The 19,731-nt window shown below is 43.0% G+C and overlaps 1 long non-coding RNA gene across 1 annotated transcript; it reads right to left on the bottom strand.

Moving 5' to 3' along the window:
- Positions 1–1,360: 1,360 nt before the first annotated feature.
- Positions 1,361–17,084, bottom strand: LOC124777900. Its single transcript, XR_007015796.1, has 2 exons — positions 16,950–17,084; positions 1,361–1,706 (listed from the first exon to the last, which is right to left on the bottom strand). It is a non-coding gene; the product is annotated as an uncharacterized LOC124777900 (long non-coding RNA).
- Positions 17,085–19,731: the final 2,647 nt, after the last annotated feature.

The raw sequence follows: 19,731 nt of genomic DNA, 5'->3' as shown, positions 1-19,731 counted from the left end.
TTGGCGTAAAACCAGAGCGTCGCAGATATTCATAGGCGCTTGCAGAATGTCTACGGAGACCTGCCAGTGAACAAAAGCACGGTGATTCGTTGTGCGAGTCGTCTCTCACCATCACAAGGTCGCGCATACCTGTCCGATCTTCGTACACTGGGCGGCCGCACACAGCTGCGACTCCAGCAGTGTTGCAACATGTGTGCCGCACGGGATTAGCCGAGCGGTCTGAGGCGCTGCAGTCATGGACTGTGCGGCTGCTCCCGGCGGAGGTTAGAGTCATCCCTCGGGCATGGGTGTGTGTGTTTGTCCTTAGGATAATTTAGGTTAAGTAGTGTGTAAGCTTAGGGACTGATGACCTTAGCAGTTAAGTCCCATAAGATTTCACAAACATTTGAATTTTTTTTTTTTTTTTTCAGCATGTGGACACACTCGCTCGAGGTGATCGTGGGATCACAATCTAACACCTCACTGCAGAACTGAACGTCTTTGTTGCTAGTGTTGACACACTCTTACACCAGTTGGGGTACTCAAAGGTGTGTGTCCACTGTGTACCTCGCTGCCTAACAGACGACCATGAAAAGTAACGAAGGACCATCTGTGCGTAATTGCTTGCACGTTAAAAGGCTGATCGTGACAATTTTTTGTCCGTCATCACCACAGGCGATGAAATATGGGTTCATCACTTCGAAGAGGAAACAAAGCGGCAATCCTTTGAAGACACCACACCTCCTCATCTCTGAAGAGAAAATTCAAAGCTGCACCCTCATCCAGCAAAGTCACGGCTTCTGGGACCCTGGTGGGGTTACTCTGCCTGATGTCCTCCCTCGTAGTGCAGAGATCAACTCTTCAATGCATTGTGCTACTCTCCGGAAACTGAAGAAACGACTTCAAAATGGGCGTCGTCGCAGAAATACTAAAGAACTTCTCCTTCATGACAACACAAAGTCTCACAAAAGCCTGCACATTAGAGAGGTTACAAAACTTCGTTGGGCTGTTCTTCCTCTTCAGAGGAGACGGGGTGTGGTGCCACTCAAAGGATTGCCGCTTCCGACATCCGTCTGTTTGGTCCAATGAAGGATGCATTCAGTGGGAACCAGTACGTAGGTGATGGGGAGGTTATTGATGCAGCAAGACGTTGCCGCCGACGTCGATCAGTAGAGTGGTGTCAAGGGCGCATACACATCCTCCCAGTAAGACGGCGTAGGGCCGTCGTAAGGAACGGGATTATGTTGAAAAACAGACTTTTGTAGCGAAAATAGTGGAGAATAATACGGTACAGTGGAATCCCGAATAAAACCAACCTGCTTACAGAAAAAAAAAATGTTGCATTACCTACTTAGAGCCCCCTGTATGAAGTCAAATGTTCTGTTGTTGAAATTTTTAATTTTCATTTGTTAAATTACATGTTTGGTGAAACACACTGTGCTAGAGCGGTATGCGTGGTGCTGAGCTTGCAGGTGCGTTGGCTGTTCCGCAGGAGAGTGGGGCGACGGCGCCCCTCACTTAGCCCTGTCAGCAGAGCAGTAGGGGCAGCAAGCGCAGTGGCACGGCTGGCTGGGGGTGACCACCCGTCCGCCGCGCTCCTCGCACTGCGTCTCGTTCACCTTCCGGCAGACGTAGCGGCACACTGTGCTGACCTCTGCCGGTGCAGGGGTAGGCGACATCTCTGCTGGCGATGCCAGCATCAGCGCCACTGCGGCTACGACCAGTATCTGCCGAATATCGACAATATGCATGTAGAGTGTGCTGCTTGTGTCTGTAATACCTGGTGGTTATAATTAAAGTGCAGCTGCTCACCGAGATCCAGTGTGGGTTGCAATTATCCTATGGCAGCGAAACTAGTAGATATGCCAGTGCATGAATGCGGATCCGATTACGCTGGGAAAAAAAATTAGTTCAAATTTTGGCCACCAGGTGTAAATTTGGTGCCGTGATTGCAAGAAAGACATATAGAAATTATTCCATATGTAATGGATTAGCAACGGGACATGTGCAGGAAACGCCAAACAAGTGAAAAAGGCATAATTTTGATTTCATTATTAACCATTATGGCTTATTAAATGACAGCATGGATGTCTTAAAATCGTACGAACAGTGTTCAGCGCCAAATTTGCAACTGGTGGCCAGTATTGGAACTAATTTTTGCAGTGGAAATCGGTTCTGCATTAACATATTAGCACATGCACCTAGTTTCGCTGCCATACGATAATTACAGCCAAACTAGACCTCTGTAAGGAGCTACACTTCAGTTCGACCAGGTAGTACAGATGTGAAAAAAACACTGATTGAAGTGGAAAGTGTGACCATGAAGCACCTGTCTGATAACTATACAACTTTCTAAAAACCTTTTCTTAACTTTAGATTCGGTTTTGAACTATACTATCAACTGCTCGCTGCAAATCAAAGTACATGTTTACAGAAAGATTACAATATAAACAGATTAAAACTGTGCATCGAACTGGGAGTCAAACCTGGTACTTTTGTCCTTTGCGAGTAAGTGCTCTACCATCTGAGATATCCAAGCATGACGACGTTTAAAACACGAACACTTTCCGCCGCATAGTGAAAACTCGTTGTGGGAACAAATCCCTAGACTGTGGCAAAGTCATGTCCCCACAATACGTATCCTTTCTTCCAGAAGTGCTAGTCCTGCAATGTATGCAGGAAAACTACTGTAAAGTTTGGAAGGTGGGAGATGAGATACTGACGAAAGTAAAGCTGTAAGGGTGGGTTGTGAGTTGGGTTTGGATAGCACATTCGGCAGAGCAACTGCCTGTGAAAGAAAAAGTTTCCAGATTAGAGCCCCCATCCGGTACGCAGTTTTAATCTACCAGAAACACTCTGTTACAGAGCTAAAATTCATTCTGGATACAAAATAGTTACAACGATGATTAAGGATTATTTTACAACGTCTATATAAGTCCAATACTTACTATTATTAACTTGACTTATCAGCTATAGTCAAAATCCACATAAATAAAAATGTAAATGTTCGTTTGTGTACAATCGTTAATCTCTGAAAGTTCTTGACGGATTGCTTTGAAATTTTGAAACAACGTTGCATGCAATGCAGATGTATTTTAGCTACCTATTTCTTTTTTTAAAAAAAATTCTATTTTTGTAACAACATTTCCCTATTATTAAATTTATGAATAATTACATATAACATCTGTTCAAAAAATAGGTATATAAAAACACGCATATTCCAATGCAATGTTGTGTCAAAATCTTAAAGCGTTTGGACAAAAACATGCAGAGGTCTGCGATTAGGAAGATCTACATTTTCTGGACAAACACAAAGGTAGTTCTTTGTTTCTTCAGAATCTCAAATCCCCGAATATCCTTCACTGATAGCTTTGAAATTTCTATACAACGTTTCATTCGATCACTCAATTGTTTTTATAGACCTACTGGAACACCATCTGGTATATGTGTAAGATATATGTAATAAGAAGGGCAACGTTATGAAACTGTAAATGTTGGTTTGCTCAAAAACGTTCTTGACGGATTGCTTCGAAATTTTGGCACAACGTTGAATTTTAATACGGGCGTATTTTTAGGTGCCAAATTCTTTACTATATGTAATATATAAAGAGAAACATTGTTACCAAAAATGTCAAAATGTATCTTTCCGATTTATTCCAAATTTTTAGACGTTATTGTAAATAACGTTTAGACAAATATACTATATATATTTATAATACATAAATAAATTTATAAAATATACAATAGCGAAAATGTCGTTACCAAACAAGAAACATTAATGGCTTATTGGTTTATGACCAGAATACTACTACAGAAACTGAATTTGCAATAACAATAAACGAGGTGAGAGGGGGTGTGGGAAGAGGAGATGGACAGAGGGGTAGGAGGAAATGGACATAGAAAACGGGAAGGAGGAGATGGGCAGAGAGAGGGGGGGGGGAGATCGACAAAGAGGGGGGCAGAAGAAGATGGACAGAGAAAGAAAGAGGTGGTGATGGACCGGGAGGGGGAGAGAGAGGGGTTGGGGGGAGACGAAGAGACAGATGGCAAGGAGAAAGTGGACAGAGAGAGTGGAAGGAGGAATGGACAGAGAGAGCAGGAAGCAGGAGGAGATGGACAAAGAAAGAGGTAGGGGAGAGAAGGAGATAAGGACGTACGAGGTGCGGCTAGAAAAAAACCGGACTGATGCTGGAAAAAACATTTATTTACAATTATTTACAATTTCATGTTATCGCCTTCAATGTACTCTCCTCCTCGGTCTCTACACCGCTCCATACGAATTTTCCACTGTTCATAGCAATGCTGCAGATCATTTTCGGTAAGTCCATACATTACTTCCGTCGCTTTTTCTTTTACTGCTTCAACAGTCTCAAATCTAGTTCCTTTCAAAGCTGATTTGACTTTAGGGAAAAGAAAAAAGTCATAGGGGGCCAAATCAGGTGAGTAGGGTGGATGATCTAAGATGGGAATGTTGTGTTTTGCCAAAAACGTCTTCACTGACAACGCACTGTGAGCTGGGGCATTGTCTTGGTGAAGGATCCATGACTTTTTTCTCCACAAATCGTTCCGTTTTCTCCGTACTCGCTCACGTAGGATAGCCAGGACGCTAATGTAGTAATGCTGATTCACTGTTTGTCCCTCTGGTACCCAATCAATGTGCACAATCCCTTTGATGTCAAAAAAAAACAATCATCATTGCCTTGAATTTCGATTTTGACATTCGTGCTTTTTTTTGTCGTGGAGAACCAGGAGTTTTCCAATGCATCGATTGGCGTTTAGTTTCGGGATCGTAAGTAAAAAACCACGATTCATCGCAAGTAATAACATTTTGTAAGACGGTGGGATCACTTTCAATGTTTTCCAGGATGTCAGAACAAATCATTCTTCGGCGTTCCTTCTGTTCAATTGTGAGACACTTTGGAACCATTTTTGAACACACTTTGTTCATGTTGAAACTTTCATGAAGAATCTGCCTAACACTTTCCTTGTCAACTCCTGTTAACTCAGACACTGCTCTGATTGTTAAACGGCGATCTTGTCGAACAAGTTTACCGATTTTTTCAATGTTTGCATCAGTTTTTGCTGACAATGGTCTGCCAGTGCGAGTGTCATCACTGGTGTCTTCGCGGCCATCTTTAAATCGTTTAAACCACTCAAACACTTGTGTTCGCAATAAACAATCATCGCCGTACACTTGTTGTAACATTACAAACGTTTCACTTGCAGATTTTCCTAGTTTGAAACAAAATTTGATGTTAACACGCTGTTCTTTGTGTACACTCAACATTTTCCGACGCACAGACAAAACGTCAACTACTTAAAACAGACGCCACGGGCAGACTGAGTGCAGGAGGCAGATGAAACTCGAGCAGTAGGCGGAGCGAGAGTCACGTGTCAGGCCACGCGACTTTCAGCCTTACTGCACTCGTTTTATTGATTCACCAGTACTAGTCCGGTTTTTTTCTAGCCACACCTCGTATATCCAATTCCCATATCTATTAGAAGAGTGTGTTTTCTCTTTTCTTTCTTTTTCGTTTAAGCAGACTGAACCACAGCAAAGCGTGGCTGGGTACAGCTAGTAGGTTGGGAATGATACACCTGGAGAACAGAATGTCTGTATAACCAAATATAATACACCAGTTTGCATATGCACCCATTACTATCTCGTGTAAAATAAGAAATGGCCTTGCGTATTTGATGATCATGACCCAAAAAAACAGGAGAATTTGAAGAAAGTGGCTCCTTCAATTTTAGAAGGTTTCATAGTAAACGTTTACTTTTAGTAGAAAGAAAGTGGAGAAAAACAGCAAGTGGCTTTCTTCAGACAATCGAGAATTGGTTATCCTTGATGCCTATCCGATGTAAGCGAGAAGGAATTGCACCAGGATTGCTACTTATTTGTACCAAGCCTCCCGTTTTCCTGAAATTTTCGAAACTGCGGAAGCTTCTAATTTCTGATCAGACTGAAGTGTAGTGTTGACCTTCGTGGCAGATTCATAGGTACCAGTCCTCTGTACATTCTTCCTCGGCCAATTTCTGTATCTGTATCTTAAAATCTGAGGATGGTAGAATGACGTTCATTACAGGGCCAGAAACGCTGGCCTCCTTCACCAGCATGTTGATCTTCTCTTTGTAAACCAATCCCACTTGAGCTGGGGTTATTAGAATGATATTCTCGTACCTTTCCGTGTATTTTGTAATGATTCTCATACAATTTTCTGTTCTCAAGTATTCATTTTACTATTCTATTTTGGGTTATCAACAGCTCTGAATTGAGATTGATACCTTCAGTATGTTCTGGAGCCCCCCATGACAACCAAATTAAGAGAACCTCTCGAATCGCTAACAATCCCACGGTAAATATGGAGACAGACGAAGTTGCTTGGAATATTTATGCATGGGAAGAAGAAATACGCACCTTACTATTGAAGTCTCTTGACATCGAAAGCTATCAGTGCACATATCAACATTTAAGAGAAAATAAACACAAACCTAATACAAGAGAGAGCGACATGAAAATAGAATAAATAATGAAAGACACCTTCTAACCTTACAAGAAAATTACCACACATAATTTTAAAAAGGCTGAAAAGAGGCTACTGCTAAATGAATGTGAATGTGACTAACCATTCATTGTTTACACTCTGATCACATAATGGTAATCCTAACAGATGATCATAAATACCATTTCCCTCCCAAGTATATAAATAAAAATGAATAATAATATTAACAATAATAATAATAAACGTTAAAAAATAAAAATATGCTTGTGAAAATAAATAATAAAATAAAAAAGGCACACTCCCACACACACATTAGTTACATCAGCATACGAATAGTCAAAGAAAAATAAATTAGAAAAATAACCTGAGAAAGTGGGCAACACTTAAGAAACGACTTGACACAGAAAATGACAGTTACATTGTCAGATTTCGAAAACAGTGATCACAAGGAAAACTGCAAGCTTTCAGCCAGTTTGTCATATGAGCGAATGCTGTTTGGGTTACAAATAATGGTGGTGGCGGTTGTTGGGATGTTTAAGGGGGACTAAACAGCGAAAGTCATCAGTCCCCCATACAAATAATGAATTAGACGCTAATCCGTCAGTAGTTTTCCATTTTGTTATAGAAACTTCAATGAAGCTATATTTACGATCGATAACCTATATGTGCAAACGAAGAAATCGTGTAATATTTCAGCACACCAACTGAAGATGCCTTGTAATTAAAGCGAAACGAGTCTGGATGCAAAAGTTAAAAACTTTCTGTGCTACATGCAAAAGGTGTTTTTCTTTTGAACTACCATAATTTACATACAACTGCTATGAAAATGGCTACCACAAGAAACTTGACATATGAACAAAGTGTGATCAATAAATGTTAATGTAAGGACTGAAACTAGAACTGACTGTGTCAAAGCAATTTTTCATAAAACTGTGATACTGAATATTGAGATTTTCCAACAGCTCTCTGTACAGTATTCCAAATTGAAATCGAGGGTCGATTGTATGCAGTGAGTCTAATGCTGCCACTAGGAGAGGACCTTACGAGCAAAACATTATCTTGTGGAGATATTCATCACACAGCAGGTGTTAAATGATTAAACTTTCATTTCATTCACAAATGACGTCCATAGTCAACATCAGTATGAGGTGTGTCCACCAAGGCCGCGTATCACTCCTGTATTCACTGTCTCACGTTAGCAAACTTTAGTATGTTATCTTGGGGTGTTTTTGCCATACATGAAACATACGCTGTCATCTGGTAAAGGCAGCTGGCTAGAGGTTTGTATGAAAGTGTACATCTTCCCACTGCATTACAGTCGTGCTCTGTAAATGACAAACAAATGGACTGGGTATACCAATCAAGAATCCGTACATCACACAAGGCCTTTATGATGACTGTAGTGTAAGCTCTTGCATTATCCTACTGAAATATATCATCTGGTACTCTGCGCATGAAGGGCTGGGCAACAGGGTTAAGCATTCTTGCCTCATACTGGTAAGCATTCAGCCTCCATTCAACAATTATGAAATGAGTTCTGTTGTCGTCCAATAGTTCTTCACATTTTGATTCCAGGAGCTGTATAAAAGTCTCAAGATACGTTGCTTCCTTCAGTCCTTCGTTAAACTGTCTACAAACGCGTTGGCGTCGATCTGACCACCACAGATGGGATCGAGAGTCATCGCTGTATATCACAAAATCAATGTCTCAATTGCCCCGGGCTCTACGCCAGGCAAGTCCCGCCTTGTGGTATGACGTCACATGAAGAGTCGAAATCTCAACCTAGCTTCCAGTAGTCTGTTCCTGACTCTTCTTGGTGACACTTTGATTGTAACCTCCGACTGAATTTCAACTGTGATCATCTGTCTATTCTTCCGAGCCAGTCGGACAGTCCTTTGATCATCTCGTGATGTAGTCATTCTGCAAGGACCCGAGCCTACTCTTCTAGCCACTCTGTTGTTCTTAGTCAATTTCGTCCCACTCATTCTGCAGTAATTACCCTGCAGCCAACTGAAGAAATCATATTAATACCTACAGCTGCTAACGGGCGTTGATATATATCAACGAGGACAGATGAAAATGTGTGCCCCGCCCGGTACTCGAACTCGGGATCTTCTGTTTCCATGGTAGACGCTCTATCCAACTGAGCCACCGAGGGCACAGATGATAGCGCGACTGCAGGAACTATCCCGCGCGCGCCTCCCGCGCGACCCGCATTCTCACCTTGTATGTCCACGCACTACATTCGTAGTGTCGCACCCCAACACACTAATTACTCGAGGAAGACATTCTTACCAAGTCCTGTAAGAGTTCGGGGAATATGTGTGCATCCGCACAGAAGAAGAAGGTCATGTCCGAAAGAACAGACACCATATCCATATACGTATATAGTTTGTTTGTTCTTTGGGAAGGAGACCTGACAGCGAGGTCATCGGTCTCATCGGATTAGGGAAGGATGGGGAAGGAAGTCGGCCGTGCCCTTTGAAAGGAACCATCCCGGTATTTGCCTGGAGCGATTTAGGGAAATCACGGAAAACCTAAATCATGCTGGCCGGACGCGGGATTGAACCGTCGTCCTCCCGAATGCACGTCCAGTGTTATACGTATATAGTTCTGGCAACACCGGCCGTGACCTTCTTCTTCTATGCGGATGCACACATATTCCCCGAATTCTTACGGGACTCGGTAAGAATGTCTTCCTCGAGTAATGAGTGAGTTGGGGTGGCACACTACAAATGTAGTGTGTGGACACACAAGGTGAGAATGCGTGTCTCGCGGAAGGCGTGCGCGAGATAGTCCCTGCAGTCACGCTATCCTCTGTGCTCTCGGTGGCTCAGATGGATAGCGCGTCTGCCAAGTAAGCAGCAGATCCCGGGTTAGAGTCCCGTTAGGGACACAAATTTTCATCTGTCCCCGTTGCTATATAATAACGCCTGTTAGCAGCTGAAGGTATTAATATAATTCTAATTTCGTTCTAGACGGCTGCAGGTCATGACATGTCCGAAAGAACAACACCATATCCGTATACGAACTGAGTGACTTATTGGTATTATGCACTCTTGTCCTTCTTCTCACTGTTGAACGTTTCCCAACGCCTGAAAGATGGCAATAAGCTACACGTGTACGTCCGCTGGTCATGGTGGGCTGTGGTGTCAACGTGCAAAGTTACATTAACGTTAGACACACCAAGCCATCATGTACTCACAACATTATTGATCTTTGGTATCATTCAACACATATCACAGTCCCAGGCACAGCGTGTCGGGGAGGACGCGGAAAACTGTGTAGACGTTCTCGTAATGCGGAAACGGAGCGATTTACAAGTATCTGACGTCCAAAAGAGCATGATCATTGTCTTTCGGGACAATGATGGATGCATTTCCGAATCGTCAAAGTTTGTAAACTGTTCGCATATCACCGTGGTGATAATATACCGTGCATGGCAGAATGGCGCTATCCCAAACCGGCGCCGAGGCAACTGTGATGTACCACAGGCCATAGATGACAGGGGTGAACGGCGGCTGCAGAGATGTGTACAGGCGAACAGACGTGCATCTGTTGAGTAACTGACCGCCCAGATGAACCAAGGGGCTACCAACAGTGTCTCCTCAACGACTGCTCAGTAAACACTGCTGCGTATGGACCTGCAGGCACCTGGTTCATGCATTAATGGTGACTGCTGTTCATGGGCGACGAAGGCTGGAATATGCATGCCAGTACCGCAACTCTCGTTTTATGCTCCAGTGGACAGATGTTAGGTGTTGACACATGTGAAAATTACCGAACTATCAGTTTAATAAGTCACAGCTACAAAATATTAACGCGAATTCTTTACAGACGAATGGAAAAACTGGTAGAAGCCGACCTCGGGAAGATAAGTTTGGATTCCGTAGAAATGTTGGAACACTTGAGGCAATACTGGCCTTACGACTTATCTTAGAAGAAAGATTAAGGAAAGGCAAACCTACGTTTCTAGCATTTGTAGAATTAGAGAACGCTTTTGACAATGTTGACTAGAATACTCTCTTTCAAATTCTAAAGGTGGCAGGGGTAAAATACAAGGAGCGAAAGGCTATTTACAATTTGTACAGAAACCAAATGGCAGTTATAAGAGTCGAGGGGCATGAAAGGGAAGCAGTGGTTGGGAAGGGAGCGAGACAGGGTTGTAGCCTCTCCCCGATGTTATTCAATCTGTATATTGAGCAAGCAGTAAGGGAAACATAAGAAAAATTCGGAGTAGGTATTAAAATCCATGAAGAAGAAATAAAAACTTTGAGGTTCGCCAATGACATTGTAACTGTGTCAGAGGCAGCAAAGGACTTGGAAGAGCAGTTGAACGGAATGGACAGTCTCTTGAAAGGAGGGTATAAGATGAACATCAACAAAAGCAAAACGAGGATAATGGAATGTAGTCGAATTAAGTCTGGTGATGCTGAGGGAATTAGATTAGGAAATGAGACACTTAAAGTAGTAAAGGAATTTTGCTATTTGGAGAGCAAAATAACTGATGATAGTCGAAGTAGAGAGGATATAAAATGTAGACTGGCAATGGCAAGGAAAGCGTTTCTGAAGAAGAGAAATTTGTCAACATCGAGTATAGATTTCAGTGTCAGGAAGTCGTTTCTGAAAGTATTTGTGTGGAGTGTAGCCATGTATGGAAGTGGAACATGGACGATAAATAGTTTAGACAAGAAGAGAATAGAAGCTTTCGAAATGTGGTGCTACAGAAGAATACTGAAGATTAGATGGGTAGATCACATAACTAATGAGAAGGTATTGAATAGAATTGGGGAGAAGAGGAATTTGTGGCACAACTTGACTAGAAGAAGGGACCGGTTGGTAGGACATGTTCTGAGGCATCAGGGGATCACAAATTTAGCATTGGAGGGCACTGTGGAGGGAAAAAATCGTAGAGGGAGACCAAGAGATGAATACGCTAAGCGGATTCAGAAGGATGTAAGCTGCAGTTAGTACTGGGCGATGAAGAAGCTTGCACAGGATAGAGTAGCATGGAGAGCTGCATCAAACCAGTCTCAGGACTGAAGACCACAACAACAACGGACAGATGGCCGTTGGAGTGTGCGGTGTGAAACATCTGAAAGCAAACATCCTGCAACAATTGTCGGAAAGATCCAGGCCAGAGGAATGTTTCCATGGCATTCCCTTGGTGAAGACACAGTGGATCAACGAGAGTATGCATTTATCCTAGGGGTCCATCCCCACATGCAGTTTGTTTATCCTCGGCACGATGGCATACCAACAGGACAGCGCAGCATGTCACAGCTCGCAGTGTACGTGCATGGTTCGAAGAGTACCAATAAGAGCTTATTGTACTCCCCTGGGCAGCAAACTCTCAGGATTTAAACCCGTTCGAGAATCTGTGAGACCATCTCGATCAGACTCTCTGCACCACTGGCCGTGGCACTGGAGTCTGTATTGATCCACATTCCTGTCGGTACCTTCCTACACATCTTGCAGATGGTTATTCAGACTTTTGACAGGTGGTCACAGTAATGTGAGTGGACAATGTATAACTCCCTACATAGCTATTAAAAAGGTATTCTTGTCTTTCGGAATTAAGTTACGCGGTTTTTCGATGAAAAGTAGAATAGGTAGGAGAAAAGAGGAACCAAATGAGGGAGCAAGGACAGTAATTACATGTTAAGAAAAAATGTATTTTCTACTTACTACCGTTTAGCTCTTTGTCGTGCAGATGTACGCACATCTGGAGAGCAAAAGGTTCTTTGCAATGCACAATGATTCTGTACTATTCCTCATTGCCACAGCACAGATTTTGTGCTTTATAATTCTACACTACACTCCTATACATGCGCCAGGAGTCGCAGAAGCTTGTAGGCATGTCAACTGGCACTGACACTACAGACTGAACTACCAACATTGGTCCATTTGCCACGCAATCAATGAGACGCCTGATGTTTGCTGCTAGGATTTGCACGTGGCTGCCTATATACGTAAGTTTTCTAGACAGCCGTTGGTGATTGACGTCATTGTCATATAGCCCTACTCTCACTTTCGTCAACAGGCAGAAGTGTGTTTATTCTCACTACTAGTACTTTCGTTTACGTCTGACGAAATGGGAAACAAAAGAATAATGTCAAATGTTGCGAAGTACAAGACGGGTGTACTTTTCGAACTCATTGGTGCGAAAGCATCTGTTTTTGAAAATAAAAGAACTCACATCTGTAGTCTAACAGAAGCAATGTTCAGTGTGTAGTTTTGGTCATTATTCCTTTCGTCTTTTTCCGTTCAGTTCGGATACCTACGTCATTTGAATATAAAATTCATCAAATACATGCTAATTAACATATCTAAGTGTCATTTTTATGAAAATTCTCGTCTTATTTCTAGAAATATAGGCCCTACCGCACACAAAAATCCAGTTTTCATTGTAAACAAGAATTCGTAACTACCGATCGTTTATGCACTATTGACCATTAAAATTGCTACACCAAGAAGAAATGCAGATGATAAACGGGTACTCATTGCACAAATATATTATACTAGAACTGACAAGTGATTACATTTTTACGCAATTGTCCGCAGCTCGTGGTCGTGCGGTAGCGTTCTCGCTTCCCACGCCCGGGTTCGATTCCCGGCGGGGTCAGGGATTTTCTCTGCCTCGTGATATGACTAGGTGTTGTTTGATGTCCTTAGGTTAGTTAGGTTTAAGTAGTTCTAAGATCTAGGGGACTGATGACCATAGATATTAAGCCCCATAGTGCTCAGAGCCATTTGAACAATTTTTTTCTTTTTTTACGCGATTTGGGTGCATTGATCCTGAGAAATCAGTATCCAGAACAACCACCTCTGGCCGTAATAACTGCCTTGTTACGCCTGGGCATTGAGTCAAACAGAGCTTGGATGGCGTCTACAGGTACAGCTGCCCATGCAGCTTCAACACGATACCACAGTTCATCAAGAGTAGTGACTGCCGTATTGTAACGAGCCAGTTGCTCGGCCACCATTAAGCAGACATTTTCAATTGGTGAGAGATCTGGAGAATATGCTGGCCAGTGCAGCAGTCGAACATTTTCTGTATCCAGAAAGGCCTGTAAAGGACCTACAACATGCGGTCGTGCATTATCCTGCCGAAATGTAGGGTTTCGCAGGGATCGAATGAAGGGTAGAGCCACGGGTCGTAACACATCTGAAATGTAACGTCTACTGTTCAAAGTGCCGTCAATGCGAACAAGAAGTGACCGAGACGTGTAACCAATGGCATCCCATACCATCACGCCGGGTGATACACCAGTATGGCAATGACGAACACACGCTTGCAATGTGCGTTCACCGCGATGTCGCCAAACACGGATGCGACCATCATGATGCTGTAAACAGAACCTGGATTCATCCGAAAAAATGACGTTTTGCCGTTCGCGCACACTGGTTCGTCGTTGAGTACACCATCGCAGGCGCTCCTGTCTGTGATGCAGCGTCAAGGCTAACCGCAGCCATGTCTCCGAGCTGATAGTCCATGCTGCTGCAAACGTCGTCGAACTGTTCGTGCAAATGGTTGTTGTCATGCAAACCTCCCCATATGTTGACTCAGGGATCGAGACGTGGCTGCACGATCCGTTACAGCCATGCGGATAAGATGCCTGTCATCTACACTGCTAGTGGTACGAGGCCGTTGGGATCCAGCACGGTGTTACCCTCCTGAACCCACCGATTCCATTTTCTGCTAACAGTCATTGGATTTCGATCAACGCGAGCAGCAATGTCGCCACACGATAAACCACAATCGCGATAGGCTACAGTCCGACGTTTATCAATGTCGGAAACGTGATGGTACGCGTTTGTCCTCCTTACGCGAGGCATCACAGCAACGTTTCACTAGGCAACGCCGATCAGCTGCTGTTTGTGTATGAGAAATTGGTTGGAAACTTTACTCACGTCAGCACGTTGTCGGTGTCGCCACCGGCGCCAACCTTGTGTGAATGCTCTGAAAAGCTAATCATTTGCATATCACAGCATCTTCTTCCTGTCAGTTAAATTTCGCTTCTGTAGCACGTCATATTCATGGTGTAGCAATTTTAATGGCCAGTAGTGTACAACAACGTAGGAAAAGACAGATTGCTACTCACCGTAAAGAAGACACATCAAGTTGCAAACAGGCACAATTAAAAGACACTCACATATAACTTTCGACCACAGCCTTCGTCACACACACACACACACACACAGGACCGCCAACTCCAGCGTCTCTGTCCAGCCCGAGTACGGAGTTGGCAGTCGTGTGTGCGTGAGGTATGCTTGATTGTGTGTGTGTGTGTTTGTGTGTGTTTTACTGACGAAGGCTGTAGCCGAAAGCTATATATGTTAATTGTGTCTGTCTGCAACTTGACGTGTCTTCTTTACGGTAAGAAGCAATCTGTTTTTTCCTTCATTGTTGATACTCCTACCTGGAGTTTCCACTGTTTGCTCTTTTATATAAGATTGTCAATCCTGATTGTATAATTAAAAAACTACGAATTAATTTTTTCTGTCTTTTTGTATTTTATCCTTCACGTAAACGCTCACGCAGCTGTTTAAAAATTTGAATCCACCCACACAGACAGTAACATGGTAGCTGATGCTAGTCGAAAACAGTCTACTTGATTTTAGCGTGATAAACATGGCTGGAAAACTTAGAAGTCTATTTTCTCGAGAATTTTTGAGACTTGCATCGAACTGCTTTGGGAGACGTATATTTGAGTTTTGAGCTTCACGTACTATAAACATAAAAAATTACAAAAATTCAATCGTCATGTGGAAATGGTAAAGTGCACTCTTCTTCAATCTCCATCGTAAATTTGATGTTCTCATGTAATGAGTTTAAGTGATGAAGGAATTTCTCCAGTTCCTGTCTGCCATGAGGCACTTTACCATTTCTAGACGTGCTAGTACGCCGTAAAAATGATGGGTCATTAGGACATTCTGTGTACAGGAAAGCGACTCACACAGATCTGTGTCTCCAGGCGTCAAGCTGCCATCACCCAGCACAAACAGCCGGTGTTCTCAGTACCTTAATACATCGAGCGCATATAATATCGGACGATGAAAACCTCCATGCAGAATTAGAACACTTGGAGAAGGTTTTCAAAGAGAATGGCTACACTTCTCGCCAAATAAGGAAGGCCATGCACAACTATCATAACAAGAAGCAACGCACTGAGGACGCAGATGATGACTTTAAATCAAGTGCGTTCCTTCCATACGCCGGGAATGTGTCGTCGAAAATAGGCCGATTACTGAAGAAAAATAAAATCAAGGTTATCTTCCGTCCACCAGCAAAGAACCGGGCCCTGGTTGGATCCGTTAAAGACGATTTACAACTGAAGAAGGCAGGCGTCTACAAAATTCCCTGTGAATGTGGCGCTGCATATATTGGCCAGACGACAAGAACTGTCCATGAACGATGTATAGAACATGAAAGATACACCCGTCTGCGGCAACCGTCAAAATCGGCAGTAGCAGAGCACTGTATTTCTTTGGGACATTCAATGGAATACAATGTAACAAAAATTTTATCCCCGGTTTCCGGTTTTTGGGATTCCGTAATCAAGGAATCAGTGGAAATACGTCTTGCCAATAATCTTATAAATCGTGACAACGGCTTTCAGCTGGATAAAAATTGGAATCCTGTTATTAAAATTATACAATCACAGCGGAATCGACAGTGTCATTCGATACTCAATGACTAGATGAACCTTTATTTCCACCACCGAGGGCAGCACGTACAACTCGGCTATGCTGCGCATGTCAACACCTGACGCATGCGCTGTAGGATGCCAGTACATTTCACATGCGCGAGATTCGGCATAAATACCGCGACTGCACCTGGGCTCTTCAGTAGTTGTGTACTCACCTGATGATGGCCGGACGTCTCTGGGCCGAAATATCGTGGCAGAATGTCGACGGGATCCGGCTGCATACCCGGAAATTATTAGAAGAAAAAAAAATGGAGAATATCATGAAAAATGCAGTTCAGTCTTGCATTATGCCTGCTGCACGCTTGCGAATATTTGAAACAAGATCTTACTTTTTTTTTTTTTTTTTTTTTTTTTTTTTACAGCTTCTGCTGAGGCTCGTACAGACATGAAAAGCACGTGTCGCACATCGCAGAATACATATTCCAGCTACAGAATAACCCAATCTCAAGCGTTGATTCTCGTTCCGATCAGGCAAACTGTCATGCCGCTATCTGATATCGTAACTGCTCGCAGTTTATTGTACACTTGTGTCCTGAAATGGGGATGCGACCCCGAAACTCGTGGCGGGCCAAGGAATAAGAAAAAAAAATATGATTGTGGAATAGTTATTTCCGCGGAAAAGTCGCTGCATTTGTCTGATGCCAAAGTTTCAAGTTAGACAGTGAGAAGTATTAGCCAATAGACTGTGCGCTAACATGTGGGTGTCAGTAAAGATAAACACAATAGTCCATAGCGCAGTGCGAAGCAAACTCACCTTACAGGTTAGCATTCTGTTCTCTTCCCAACTACTCGTCTTCTTGTGTGCCACACTACGTTTATATAGCTCCCACCTCACGTACAAGCTGATACTGCGGGCCGGTTACACATAGTTACGTCAGTAGTGTTTCTGGTTAACAGGTGATTCCCCGCTGTAGGCTGCCAGCTCACTGCGCGCCTGGTCGGGCTCCGATGGGACCTACTGGACCGGTTGACGCGTAACCGGCACAAGTCGTACGGGACATTCACACTGCACGCCGAACGTGAAGAAGTCCACTTCTCCAGTTTCCACGTCGTTAGAACTGTTGACGGTATATGAAACTATGCCACATCGTTTTACGAACTCCTTTTTTGCCTAAAAACTATATTTTCCTTGCGAAAAAATAAAATGCTTACTTTTCATTTTGTGCGATGTTTTAGTTCCATAACTTTGGTTTTAGTTCAGTAACTTTTCCCAAACCGATTTTGGAGAAAGTATTCATTTAAAGAATCTGATTTTTGTAGGCATGGCAGTATAGCATCTTAGCTTCCTAATTAAACCTTTAACTTTTTCATTGTTCATGGCAATCATTGTGAAATGACGCTATTTGTCAACCACGCGTACTTGACTTACAAATCTTGTATCGAAAAAGTCTGATGTTTTAACCCGTAAATTATCGCGAGTGAAATATAGCTAAAAGTAGAAGGGTGTTTTTGAAATCGTAGGGACACCGATATCTTTCTCCTTTCACAAGTACGAGGGTGATTTGATAAGTCTGGTAAAAAAGCAAGAAAAATGTTTGTTTCGCAAACAGTTCACCATACTTCTAGACACAGCCTCCTTTTGAGGGATATTCGCTTCGTCCAGCGATCCCTCAGCTTTTTCATCCCATCGGAAAAACAGGTTCTGCCTAAATGTGCAAAATACTCGTCGAATGCAACTATCACTTCCTCATTTGATGAAAATTTCTTCCGAACAAGCCAAAATTTCAAGTTAGAGAACAGGAAGAGGTGACTTACGGCTAAGTCTGGTGAATAGAGTGCACGAGGAACCAGCTCAAATGTCAATTCATGCACTTTCGCAATTGTTATCGCTGATGTGTGGGATGGTGTATTATCGAGGTGAAAGAGCACCTTTTTGCGTGCTAACTTTGATCCTTTTTCAGCCAACGCAAGTTTCAAACGATCCAATTATGGGTCTACCTTCTTCCGAGTAATTTATGAGAATAATTTCTTGGAAATCCCCCTTAAAAAAAATGATGAAGTGGCCATCCCCTTATCAGCTGACAGAATGGTCTTTGCCTTCTTCGGTGCACTTTCACCAGCCTTTGTCCATTGTTTTGACTGCCGTTTTGACTCTGGTGTGTAATAATGGATCAGGGTTTCATCAAAATCACAAATCGGAGCAAAAATTCTACCCGATTGCGATTAAACATCGCTAGACATTGTTTTGGAACGTTGTGCTGGATGCACTTTTCGTCGACTGAAAAATCGCGGAGCCCACCTCGCACACAGCTTCTTCATACCCAATTCTCCATGCAGGACATCATGCACTCTCTCAGTTGAGATGCCAGTAGTCTCAGCAGTCTCAAATTTTTTTGTTTGGTGGTCTTGCTTTACCATATCATGGATTTTGTCAATGGTTTCCTTTGCGGTGACCTCAATTGGACGCCCGGAGCGGGCTTCATCTTGATGCTTGTCCGACCACGTTTAAATCCATTATTCCAAAAGTAAATGGTCTTCTATGACGGTGAATATGCCACGTGAACTTCATCCAATTCTGTTTTGATTTGCGTGGTGGTTCAACCATTCAAATTAAAATGTTTAATGGAAATGGAAATGCCGTGTGGCTAGGGCCTCCCGTCGGGTAGAACGTTCGCCTGGTGCAAGTCTTTCGAGTTGACGCCACTTCGGCGACTTGCGTGTCGATGGGGATGAAATGATGATGATAAGAACAACACAATACCCAGTCCCTAAGCAGAGAAAATCTCCAACCCCAGTCCGTTAGGCATGGCATTCCGTCGCGCTGACCTACCAGGGGCGGACAATATGTTTAATAAAGCACGCAATTCGGTTTCCTCCATTTTCAATCTCATTTGACAAACTGACCAATTCAGATGGCTGTCGTCAATGAACTGTATGCTGAACGTTGCTGAACTACTTTACACGATCCTTAAAGTAGTCAGGCTTTCAGACTATGAAGGCCCATCAAAAAATTTTCTTTCATGGAAATTTACCAGACTTGTCAAATCATCTTCGTAAATGCGAGTTATTTCTACACCTACATCTACATGATTACTCTGCAATTCACATTTAAGTGCTTGGTAGAGGGTTCATCGAACCACAATCATACTATCTCTCTACCATTCCACTCCCGAACAGCGCGCGTGAGAAACGAACACCTAAACCTTTCTGTTCGAGCTCTGATTTCTCTTATTTTATTTTGATGATCATTCCTACCTATGTAGGTTGGGCTCAACAAAATATTTTCGCATTCGGAAGAGAAAGTTAGTGACTGAAATTTTGTAAATAGATCTCGCCGCGACGAAAAATCGTCTTTGCTTTAATGACTTGCATCCCAACTCGCGTATCATATCTGCCACACTCTCTCCCCTATTACGTGATAATACAAAACGAGCTGCCCTTTTTTGCACCCTTTCGATGTCCTCCGTCAATCCCACCTGGTAAGGATCCCACACCGCGCAGCAACATTCTGAGGACGAACGAGTGTAGTGTAAGCTGTCTCTTTAGTGGACTTGTTGCATCTTCTAAGTGTCCTGCCAATGAAACGCAACCTTTGG

This window comes from Schistocerca piceifrons, chromosome 2 (assembly GCF_021461385.2).
Source record: "Schistocerca piceifrons isolate TAMUIC-IGC-003096 chromosome 2, iqSchPice1.1, whole genome shotgun sequence".
NCBI classification, from domain to species: Eukaryota; Metazoa; Arthropoda; class Insecta; order Orthoptera; family Acrididae; genus Schistocerca; species Schistocerca piceifrons.
This window is presented reverse-complemented; position numbering and strand designations above follow the sequence as displayed.